General features: G+C 42.1%; 1 protein-coding gene across 1 annotated transcript in view; it reads right to left on the bottom strand.

Annotated features, from left to right (window-relative positions):
• The window catches only part of WDPCP (WD repeat containing planar cell polarity effector), an 846895-nt gene that overhangs the window by 676360 nt on the left and 158262 nt on the right, over positions 1-12273 (bottom strand). The gene's annotated exons all lie outside the window — the stretch shown is intronic.

Raw genomic sequence — 12273 nt, 5'->3', positions numbered from 1 at the left:
TTTGAAATGTTGTTTGCTGCTGTCAATTCAGTTATATGGAAAACCTATAGGCCTGTGCAACTTAGGAGGGGGGAGAGAAGCAGAACAGAGGGTAAGGAAAAATATGTTCTTACTTTCTAATTTTCTTTCCTTGAGTCCCACCAGACCAGTCCAGAACCAGTAGGCTGTGGCCATCTACCAGCAGATACAGGTAGAGACCAAGTGCTTGAAAGCTCTGCCCTATAAAGGGCCCCATGCAGACCAGGCTCTACAGCATTTTTTTCTTAACAAAGCAATGACTTCTACTTCCTTATCTTCCCCACAAAAAGAGGGAATCCAGGATTCTACTTTAAACCGAATATTCTAAAACTTCAACAAAGCACTCCTTAACAAGGGTGAGAAACAAACAAAATGCTCAGACTTCTCAACAGAAACATGAACAAACAGAACAAAAGGGAGGGAAGTCTTGAGTGGTCAGGTGGGACTTAAAGAAAGAAAGCAGGTAAGAATAACATGTTTCTTCCTATTCAAAAAGATATAAACAGGATGGAGTCGGTCCAGAGGGCAGCTACTAAAATGGTCAGGGGTCTTCATCATAAATGGCCTCCCAGTGGAGATGGTGGAGAAGAAAATAGTATCTGAATTCAATAGAGGTTAGGACAAGTATATAGGATCTCTAAGGGATTGATAGGGACAGCAGAAAGCATGGATAGGCAGACTGGACAGGCCATATGGTCTTTATCTGCCTACATTTTTCTCTGTTTCTATCAACACCAGACCAGTCCAGAACCAATGGGATATAACAAAACACCCCTTAATGAGGGTGGGAAACGGAAACTCCTGCACTAAGAATCTGAGCTCCAAAGGCTGCCACTTGCCTGGCAGCTATGTCCAGATGAAAGTGCTTAATAAAAGCATGAAGGAAGTTGCAGCCCTACAAATAACTTCCTGTGACATTTGCTTGTGTTTTATCATTATTGATGAGCTCTACTGCTCTTAGTATTATTTTCCAATGTATCCGATTTTCTCTTCAACAAACCGCTTGCCATTTTTAAGATCCTACTTTACAAGGTTACGATTTTTGAACTGGTGGACTAGACAACAAGACTTACACTATAGGCATTTCATATACTGCATTAGAATAGTTCAGCGCATACTTTTTTTTTTTGTTACATTTGTACCCCGCGCTTTCCCACTCATGGCAGGCTCAATGCGGCTTACACGGGGCAATGGAGGGTTAAGTGACTTGCCCAGAGTCACAAGGAGCTGCCTGTGCCTGAAGTGGGAATCGAACTCAGTTCCTCAGTTCCCCAGGACGAAAGTCCACCACCCTAACCACTAGGCCACTCCTCCACTACTTAAATTATCCGCTGGCTAGGTGACTCATTCCAGTCATGTTCTCTTACATGTGGTGTCCCACAGGGGTTCATCCTTGCCCCAACATTTTTTAGTATCTACATCTCTTCTTTACTTATACAGTCTCTGGGTTTAACCCCATTTGTATACGCAGATGATATTCAGATCTTGACAAACTTAGGGCCCCTTTTACAAAAGTGCACTTGTGTTTTTAGTGCATGCTAAAAAAATAAGCATGTGATAAAAGCTAGAGACACCCATATAATCCTATGGGCATCTCTAGCATTTAGCATGTGCTAAAAACCCTAGTGCACCTTTATAAAAGACACCCTTAGATTGCAATAACCTTGCAGAAATAACTGCCCTCAATCAAAATCTAACATGCATTACAGTACAAAAACTAAAATTGAATCTGGGAAAAAACAAAGGTCTTCTCATCAACCAAAGAACTCGCCCTACAGTTTGTGCTCCAATTTCCTTGGCAGGCACACCAGTTGGTTTTAAATCCTCAGTAAAAAATACTTGGAGTCATCATCAGTGAAAATATGAGTTTTCAATCACTTTTCCAATATCATTAAGGGCTTTCTTTTGTTTGTTTGTTTGTTTACAAATTAAAGCAACTTTCTTCAGTTAAACATTCTTTCAACAAAACAGCTCATAGAATTCTCACTCAATATTTTGTTATAACAAGACTGCATTATTGTAATTCCTTATTACAAGGCACAAGATTCAGTGGCTTGCAGGTTGTGCAAAATGCAGCAATAAAACTGACAACTGGATCAAAAAAATATGACCATGTTAACCCCCCCCCCCCCCCCCCCCACCTTCTCTGAGAAAATCACTGGTTGCCAATATCTCATAGAATAACATACAAGATCTTGTCCTTATTTCCTTTATACTTATGTCTTTTAATTCTATACTGTCCCACACAAACTCTTTGTTCTTCTTAAAATAATGCTCTTTTTATTCCCTCGCACTCATCAAATCTGATATGACTTTAAACATATTCAGAACTTTAGTGTGGTAGCCCCTTCTCTTTGGAATGCGCTACCCTGCCCTCTCCATTTAGAATATTCACATCTACAGTTTGACAAGCCTGTAAACCTTCTTATTCAGGGAGGTGGTCAGCCTTGGTTGGCACTGTCTTGCAGATTGTGGAGGAGTTTTTTTTTCATTATACAATATGTATTTTATAATGTAACTAGTAAATAAAAAGCCCGCTTCTCATTGAAATGAAACGGGCGCTAGAAAGGTAATCACCTTCTCCCATTAACCACAGATCATGATGTTGAGAAATATGAGCCTGGTGATCAAGGGAAAGCAGAAAAGACACCCACACCCTTCTGTGCTAAAAAAACTGAAAGGTAGATCTTCCATTATTCCCAAACGGCCCTCTCCAGTTGCTAGAACCAATTAGAAAATATCCTTCAGCCCTGCTGAGTACAAAGTGGCAAGTGCCAGTTCTAAATGAATCTCACCTGTCACCTCCTGGTCTGCCAATATGGGAGCAAAAGCAAAGGATGTGGAGCACCAAAGTGGATTGAACTCGGGTGGCAAGGCAGTACCAAGTTTAAGAAGGGTGACATGACCAAATTTGTTTGAACCTGTGATCAGTTTGAGTAGGATTTCAGCGCGAGGCATGACGGTGGGGTAGGTGTTAAGGCAGCCAGCAGGGGGAATTATGTGGACGGCTGAGCAGCACAATTTCAGCAGTTGTGCTTGTTGAATCAGGCGGGCTCATCACGTGACAGTGGGTGAGGCGGGGGCTCGTCGCAGGCAGCTTTGTTCAGATGAAAAGATGGAGGGCTCCGAGGGCAAGACACTGAGAGTTGAGAAGATGGAGGTGTCCGAGGGCAGGGCACTGAGACCGTAATCAGACGGGCTCTTTGCAGGCAGTTTTTCTCCATAATCAGGCGGGCTCATTGCAGGCATTTCTTCTTCACATCAGAAGATGGAGGTCTCCGTTGCAGGCAGTTGTTGTTGAAATCAGAAGATGGAGGTCTCCGAGGGGGGGGGGGGGGCAGTGACAGTGTAATCAGAGGGCGAGACACTGAGACCGATCATATGAGAAGATGCGGGTTGGCTGGTGCGGGAGTGAGAGAGGTGCTGTGATTGGCTGTGTGGCGTGAAGTAGGGCTGCGTAGCGACTGACGTATTGTGCGTAGGGCGGGGCTGAGGGCGGCTGTATGAGTGGTGCTGAGAGGTTACAAACACTACAGGGCTTCAGTGGCATGGAGTGAGCTTCAGAATGTTGTAGGTGCGAATTATGTGTGGGGGGCGGGGCTGAGGGCGGATCTATGACTGGTGCTGAGACCCTACGAACACTACAGGGCTTCAGGGCGACTTCACTGCCAGGGAGTGAGCTTCAGAACGTTGGAAGTGGGAATTATTTATATAGATATGTATTTCTTTTGACTTTCTGTAATATTTTTGTTTGTAAACTGCTCTGAAAGGTTGCTCCTAGGGCAGTATATCGTCTCAATAAAACTTGGAACTTATAGCAATGACTTATAAAGAATGTTAAAAAAAACTATGTGAGCCGAAACCGCATGTCAACAAAAATCAAAACTTCTATGCAAAAATTTGAGAAGTCATAGTCGCAACCGCATTATATCCAAATTCGTGTTATAACAGTGCATGTTATGATGAAGGAGAAGTATATTTATGCCCCAAATGAGCCCCCCCAAGGCCTGTTTTGGAGAAAAATAGTAGACATTATCACAAATAAAGGGGGGAAATAATAGTGGGGGGTGGATGGAACCACCTCCCTGAAGAATTATTTTTAAAAGCAGGCGGAAGTGGACCTCGGCTGGCGGGGGTTGGGGTCCCCCGCCAGCAAAGGTAAACAACGTCAGCGGGGGAGGGTTGGCAGCGGGAGAGGAGGTGGAGAGAGTCGTTGGTGGCAGGGGGGGCTCTGGCAATGGCGGGGGGGGAGTTGTTGGTGGCAGAGGGGCCTCTGGCAATGGCGAGGGGGGGTCTGTGGTGCCATGGGGGGGCTAAAATGTGCCCCCTCCCTCTGGCCCTGGCCCCCTCTACTGCCAGAGTCCAGATACGCCCCTGGGTGATACACCTACAGCCGAGGGACTTTTAGCAGACTGGGCTTGGATGCAGACAGTTAGAAATGCACAAATTTAAAAAAACAGCATAATCTGATCACATACCAGTATGGGGGGGGGGGGGGGGGGAGACATAGAGGCATATTTTCAAAGCACTTAGCCTTCCAAAGTTCCATAGAAACCTATGGAACTTTGGAAGGCTAAGTGCTTTGAAAATATGCCTCATAGGCACCCAGAAAAGGAAAACCTTTTGGAAATTACATGAGGGACTGCTGAAAGACCAGTAAGTGAGAAATGAGGTGGGAAAGAGTATTAAAGAATACTTAGAACCTAATGACAAAGGGAAGAAGGAGCGGGACGTAACAGTGGAGCGACTAAAGGCAGTGATCAGAGGGGAATTTATTAAGTGAGGCTTGTGTAAAAAAAAAGTGGAGAAGGGAAAAGGAAGCGCTTTTGTTGAAGAAAGTTGGAGATTTAGAAACCAGATGCAACATGATGAGGAGCAAGAAGATAAGGATAGAACTTGAATGAGTAAGGGCAGAACTGAAAGAGGGGACAGTTGAAGAGGGTACAGCAGACTTTTTTTGAATTTGGGGATAAGCCAGGCACGATACAAACACATGGCAAGTACTGCATGCTGTTACTAAAATCAAAGGATACTAAGGGAGATTGCTATATAAAGAGGAAGAAATTGAAGAACAGTTTAAGAACTTTTACTGAAAGTTATATAAAAGGAATGAAGATACAAAGCAAGAAGAAATAGAGGCATATTTCAAGCAGGTCAATTTACCACAAGTACCAAAAGTAAATACGGGACTACATGGAAGCTAAAATAATTCCGCTTGAAGTGGCTGAGGTTATAACTGACCTCCCAAAAGGTAAGTACCCAGGACTGGATGGATTCCCTAATTGCTTCTATAAGAATCTTCTAAATTTACACTGTCGTTAGTTTAGTTGTACAACAGATCTTCCATGACCCATGGGCAAGGCAGGGATTGTGACATTCAGTAGGACAGAACGAGACAAAGCTAATTGTGGGTCATATAGACCCAACTCACTTCTGAACACAGACATTAAGATTTTAGCTAAGATACTGGCTAATAGAGTGGCACTGGTCCTGTCACAGATCATCAACCTGGATAAAACTGGGTTTATACCAGGGTGTCAAACAGTGGATATTATTAAGCAACTCCTCAATTCAGTGTGGGAAGCCAGGAAGAAGGGAGTACCGGTGATGCTGATGGTGGTGGATACGGAGAAAGCCTTTGAATGAGGACACTGATTTCATGTGTGAAGTACTGTGCAGGGTAAGGTAGGCCCTATCTACAGTTGGTGCTGAAGTTCTATGAGGATCCATGGGCATGCATTAAGATAACTGGGCAGTATGTAGAGACTTTCCCACTGAGGAGGGAAACTAAGCAGGGATGCCCTATGTCATTTCTGCTCTTTGCACTGATAATGGAACGCTTGGAACAACACATTAGACAGAAGCTGGATGTCAAAACATTAAAAGTGGAAATGAAAATCATAACATTTCCTTTATTTTATGAATGACAAAAGCCACACATCTCACTGCACCACATATTATTATTATTTGTTGCATTTGTATCCCACGTTTTCCCACCTATTTGCAGGCTCAATGTGGCTTACAATGTTCCGTTATGGCATTCGCCATTCCAGAGTAAAAGTTACAGTTGGTCTTACATAGAGAATAGGTTGACATGATAAAATTAAGCAGACAGGCATAGAAAGAAACCAGTCAAAATAAAGCTAAAGTGGTGATGTGTTGCAGTTACAATTATTGACCTCTGGGTTTTTTTGGGTTTTTTATTTTTTTTTTGGGGGGGGGGGGGTGGTTATATTCAGTTTCAAACAATTCTGAGTCATCCAATCAAGGGTTGCAGTCAGAATTTCCTTCAATCTGGAAAATCCATCCAGGTCAGTTTTAGCTAAAGGAAAGAAAATTTGGATGTCATCAGCATACACTCTGTACAAAACCTCCAACAACTGTAGAAGGGTACATAGTGGATGCAGATAAATGTTAAAAAGTATCACTGACAGGACCCTCACACATACAGAATGCTCAGAAGAAATAGCATCTCCTATCTGCACCAATCTTGCTTCATCAACCTGCTTCATCTTTTTAAAGGTATAAATAAACATGTAGATAAAGGTGATTTGCAGAAAGCTTTTGACAAAGCCTCTCAAGAGAGTCTCCTGAGAAAATTAAAAAGCTATGGGATATTAGGAACTGATAAATAAATTGAAAACAGAAGGTAGGATTAAATGGCCATTCTGTCAATGGAGCAAGGTAAATAGGGAGTGCCCCAGGGACCTGTAAAGGGACCAGTGCTATTTAACATATTTGTAAATGATCTGGAATAGGGAATGACAAGTGAGGTGATTAAATCTGCAGATAACACAAAACTATTCAAAGTTGTTAAAACGTATGGTGACTGTAAGAAATTGCAGGAAGATCTTAGGAAATGGAAGCCTGAGCATCCTAATGACAGATGAAATCTAATGTGGACAAGTGCAAAGTGATGCACATTGGGAAGAATAATCCAAATCATAGTTACTTGATGCTAGGTTCCACTTTAGGAGACACCTAGGTGTCATCGTGGACAATATGTGGAAATGCTCCACTCAAATTGTGGTAGCAGCCACAAAAGCAAACAGAATGCTAGAAATTATTAAGAAAGAGATAGAAAATAAGAAAAAGAATATTATAATGCCTCTGTTTCATTTCTCTCTCCTTCTCTGCTCATATCCAGCAGATTGCCAAGACCTGTCGTTTCTTTCTTTACAACATCCGTAAAATCCGCCCCTTTCTTTCCGAGCACTCTACCAAAACCCTCATCCACACCCTTGTCACCTCTCGTTTAGACTACTGCAATCTGCTTCTTGCTGGCCTCCCACTTAGTCACCTCTCCCCTCTCCAGTCGGTTCAAAACTCTGCTGCCCGTCTCATCTTCCGCCAGGGTCGCTTTACTCATACTACCCCTCTCCTCAAGACCCTTCACTGGCTCCCTATCCGTTTTCGCATCCTGTTCAAACTTCTTCTACTAACCTATAAATGTACTCACTCTGCAGCTCCCCAGTATCTCTCCACACTCGTCCTTCCCTACACCCCTTCCCGTGCACTCCGCTCCATGGATAAATCCTTCTTATCTGTTCCCTTCTCCACTACTGCCAACTCCAGACTTCGCGCCTTCTGTCTCGCTGCACCCTACGCCTGGAATAAACTTCCTGAGCCCCTACGTCTTGCCCCATCCTTGGCCACCTTTAAATCTAGACTGAAAGCCCACCTCTTTAACATTGCTTTTGACTCGTAACCACTTGTAACCACTCGCCTCCACCTACCCTCCTCTCTTCCTTCCCGTTCACATTAATTGATTTGATTTACTTACTTTATTTATTTTTTTGTCTATTAGATTGTAAGCTCTTTGAGCAGGGACTGTCTTTCTTCTATGTTTGTGCAGCGCTGCATACGCCCTGTAGCGCTATAGAAATGCTGAATAGTAGTAGTAGTAGTAATTTCATGGCACAACCTCTACTACTACTTATCATTTCTATAGTGCTACTAGACATACAAAGCACAGTACACTGGACATGAAGAGACAATCCTTGCTCGACAGAGCTTACAATCTAATTAGGACAAACATGACAAATAAGAGCTAAGGGAATTACTAAGATGGGAATGATAAAACATGAGTACTGAACAAGGGAGTATGGGTTAGGAGTTAAAAGCAGCATCAAAAAGGTGGGCTTTTGGGTTCAAGATGGCGTCTGAAACGGACGTGCGTTGCAGCACCTCCTGATCTCTAGTAAAAAACCTGGAACTTGGGACTTTCCCTATACTTGTTATGGGGAAAAGGAAGGGAAAAACTAACGTGCTCACCTCCACGAGCCGTTCTGAAACTTCCACCATGAGACAGGCGACTCTAGAGGAGATGGGGTTGCGAGCGCTGGGATCCACGATGGGCACTTCGATAAACCCATTAGAAGATCGGGAACAAGATTCAAGATGGCCGCCGTAGCGATTGCATGATCCTGACCTAGCTCCGTGAAGGTTTACCTTATTGTGAATATGCCGAAGAGAAGGGACCGTCCAGCTTCCGCAGCCCCGCCACGACATACTCCTGCTACTGGAGGGATAATACCGCACCTCCAGCGACTACCGGTTCCAACCTCCGAAAGGGTTAATCCGCTGAATCGCACCGGCGTGAATGGAGACGCCGGTGCATCTCTAGGATTAGAGCTGACGCTCAGCCCCGAGGAAAGAGTACCTCCCCCTCGCCCTTCGAGCAGTAGTTCTCCTCTGTTGGCGCCCCCTGCACCATTTTCCCCATCGGGGTTGGATGAAGTGAGGCGGGAAGCGGTGCAAACAACTGGATTTTTCCGGGCAGTGGAGGAACAGACGACCCAGGCGGAATCCTTTGTGACCGCTGAAGAACCGAAGGAGAAAGAAGCTGAAGGTTTGGAGCAGATAGAGCAGCCAAAAATGGCGGAGGTACTGTCCACACTATTTCCTATTTCTATGTCTAAACCTAAAGAAGTTACACTAGATTCCTTGTGGTCATTAATTGTGGATCTTGGCAAGGCTTTAAGCCCTCAAATACAAAAATTGTCTCAGGACTTTGTGTTATTAGAACAAAATTCAAAAGAAATGGAGTCAAAATTGGACATGGTAAAGCAGCAAGTTAAAGACCAAGGAGAGGATATGAAAAAATTACAAAATTTCCAGGAAATCTCAATGAGAGATTTAACTTCATTACGAAGGAAAACAGAATTTCTAGAAAATTCAATTAAAAGTAATAATTTACGTTTTTTGAATTTCCCAAAACAATTTACTGTAACACCAAGAGAAATGCTGAGGAAATATTTAAAAGAAGTTTTGGGGATGGCTGAAGAAGCCATACCCCCTTTCTCACAGATCTACTATTTACCATTAAAGACTCCAGTAAATCAAGTAGATCAAGGTAATCAAGATCTTAATATCTCAGCAATACTGGAATCATCGGACTCTGATCCGATTACATCATCAACTTTAATTGCTACAGTTGCCCTGGCTCCAGATAAGAATTTGATTATGACATTATTCTTTAAAAACCAAGGAAAACTTTTTCTGGGACAAAAAATACAGATTTTTCCGGACCTTGCGAAAGAAACACAAAAAAGACGCCAACAATTTTTGATGATGAAACCTGGTGTACTTCTATTGGGGGCTACTTTTTTTTTAAAGTTTCCTTGTAAATGTGTGGTTAAATTTCAATCTACAAAGTATGTTTTCTTTGAGCCTGCCCAACTAACAGCTTTTTTAACATCTAAAAATAAGTAGGGTTAAGGATAACAATCTCTCTTGTTGTAATAATATGGAACCGATAATCTTAGGATTCATGCAATCCTATTTCTTTATTGATGTTTTCAAATTTAAATTTAATTCCATTGTTTAAACCTCTTGAATCTATAATGAGGACTTGAGCAAATACGGTAATAATTTTCTTGATTATATTAATTATGTTATAATTAGAGGCTGTTATTTTCTTTTCTGAACAAGTTTGTATACTTGAAATTATTAATAAATGCATAAAAAAAAAAAAAAAAAGAAGATCGGGAACATAGTGTCGAGGGAGCTACATTGAGTCCGCCCTCGAATACAGCCCCTCCGAGACCTGGAGATGTTAGAATTGCTTCAGAGGAGCAGAGCTTCGGTGTACCCGACAACGGACAGACCCTGGTTGCTGCAGGAGGAGGCCCCGTAGCAACTTCCTCTCCTGTGGAAACAGCTTGTTTGCGAGGACAGGAGGCACATTCCCTCTCCTCGCACTCACAGGAGAATGCACCCGGAACAAACAGAGGATATCAGAGACCGGCTGTTGTGACTCTAGAGAGTCTTTGGGAAGCAATTCAGGGTTTGAATTCTACCCTGCAGTAATTTTCCAATTCAATGAGAGGAGAGATGGCTGAGATCAAACAAATCCAGGGGGATTTTTCTGGCAAGCTCGAGGGCCACGCTGCCAAGATTGAGGTACTTGAAAATGAAGTTAAAACTTTTAAGAACTTTACCTCGAATGTTTCTAAGGACAAAAACTTTCAGTATTGCAAAATTGAATATTTGGAAAATCAGATTAGGAGAAATAACCTAAGACTCTTAAATTTCCCTAAGTCACCTTTAATGTCACCATTAGAAATGTTTAAGAAATATCTTACAGAAGTTTTAATTATACCTTCTGACCATATTCCACCCATAACAAGAATTCAGTATATTTCGGGTATAAAAAATGCTAGGAATACCTCTTTACCTAATCTGAATGTGACTCAAATTCTTGAAACTCATTGGAAATAATAACGGAAAGGACCACTGTAGTGGTGACGTTTGCCCTTGAGATTGACCGTAATAATATTCTTAAATTGTATTTCAGCCATATAAAAGACAATTTTCTAGGTTCAAGAATAATGTTTCCATATCTATCGAGGGAAACACAAAAAAGAAGGAAAGAATTTTTGCAATTAAAATCGAGAATCCTGAATTTAGGTGGAACCTTCTATTTGATGTTTCCCTGTAGATATGTTATTTCCTTAAATTCTTTGAATTACATATTTTTTGAACCGGGGAAACTGTCAGAATTTATTTCAAGTAAAGAGTAGAATAAGAACACCTGATTGTCCAACTATGTATCGGCTGTGCTTATCGTTTGATCCTTCCGTTTCTTATTATTGACTAATTCTAATTTAAATTTTCTTTGTTCTTGAACCAAATTGTGGACAAAAATTAGAAATAATTTTTCCTATCTTTCTTTGTTAAGAATATTATATTTCAAAATTGCCATATGTTTGTGTTATTGCATGAATGTAAAATGAAAATTCATAAATAAAAAATTTTAAAATAAAAAAAAAGCTGGGCTTTTAGCCTAGATTTGAAGACGGCCAGAGACGGACCTTGATGTACCGGCTCAGGAAGTCTATTCCAGGTACATGGTGCAGCAAGATACTCACTTCAGGCAGGCAGACCCAGGCCTATCCCCCTCCCTACCTGTTAAGTTTGTGGAGGAAACAGCGAGCCACAAACCCACTGTACCCACATCTAGGTGCCCCCGTTCACCCATAAGGTAAGGGAGCTATGTTCCTGGGAGCATTTTATGAAGTCCACTGCAGTGCCCCCTAGGATGCCTGGTTGGTGTCCTGGCATGTCAGGGGGACCAGTGCAGTAGACATGCTGGCTCATCCCACGACCAAAGGGCTTGCATTTGGTCGTTTCTGAGATGGGCGTCCTTGGTTTCCATTATCACCAAAAAGTCTAGGGACGAACATCTCTAAGGAGAACCAAAATTTCAAGATTTGGGTGTCCCCGACTGTATTATCAAAACGAAAGATGGACATCCATCTTGTTTCGATAATACGGGTTTCCCCGCCCCTCCATCAGGACGTTTTGCGAGGACGTCCTAACAAAACTTGGGCGTCCCTTTTGATTATACCCCTCCACATCTCAAAAAAGATATAGTGGAATTAGAAAAGATTCAAATAAGGGCAACCAAAATGATTAAGGAGATGGAACTTCTCTCATATAAGAAAAAGCTTAAGAAGTTAGGACTCTTCAGCTTGGAGAACAGACAGTTGTGTGTGTGGGTGGGTGGGGGGGGGGTAGTATGACAGAGGTCTACAAAATACTGAGTGGAGTAGAATTTGTAAAACTAAATCAACTGTTTAAGCTTTCAAAAAGTAGAAAAACAAAGGGACACTCCATGACATTATATAGTAACACTTTTGAAATAAACAGAAGAAAATATTTTTTTTACTCAACAAACTCATTGTCGGGAGGATGTGGTAACTGCAGTTAGCGTATCTGGGCTTTTTGGACAATTCCTGGAATAAACGTCCA

This window comes from Microcaecilia unicolor, chromosome 3, assembly GCF_901765095.1.
Source record: "Microcaecilia unicolor chromosome 3, aMicUni1.1, whole genome shotgun sequence".
In the NCBI taxonomy this organism is placed as follows: Eukaryota; Metazoa; Chordata; class Amphibia; order Gymnophiona; family Siphonopidae; genus Microcaecilia; species Microcaecilia unicolor.
The sequence above is the reverse complement of the archived record's forward strand: the minus strand, read 5'-3'. Positions and strand labels throughout refer to the sequence as shown.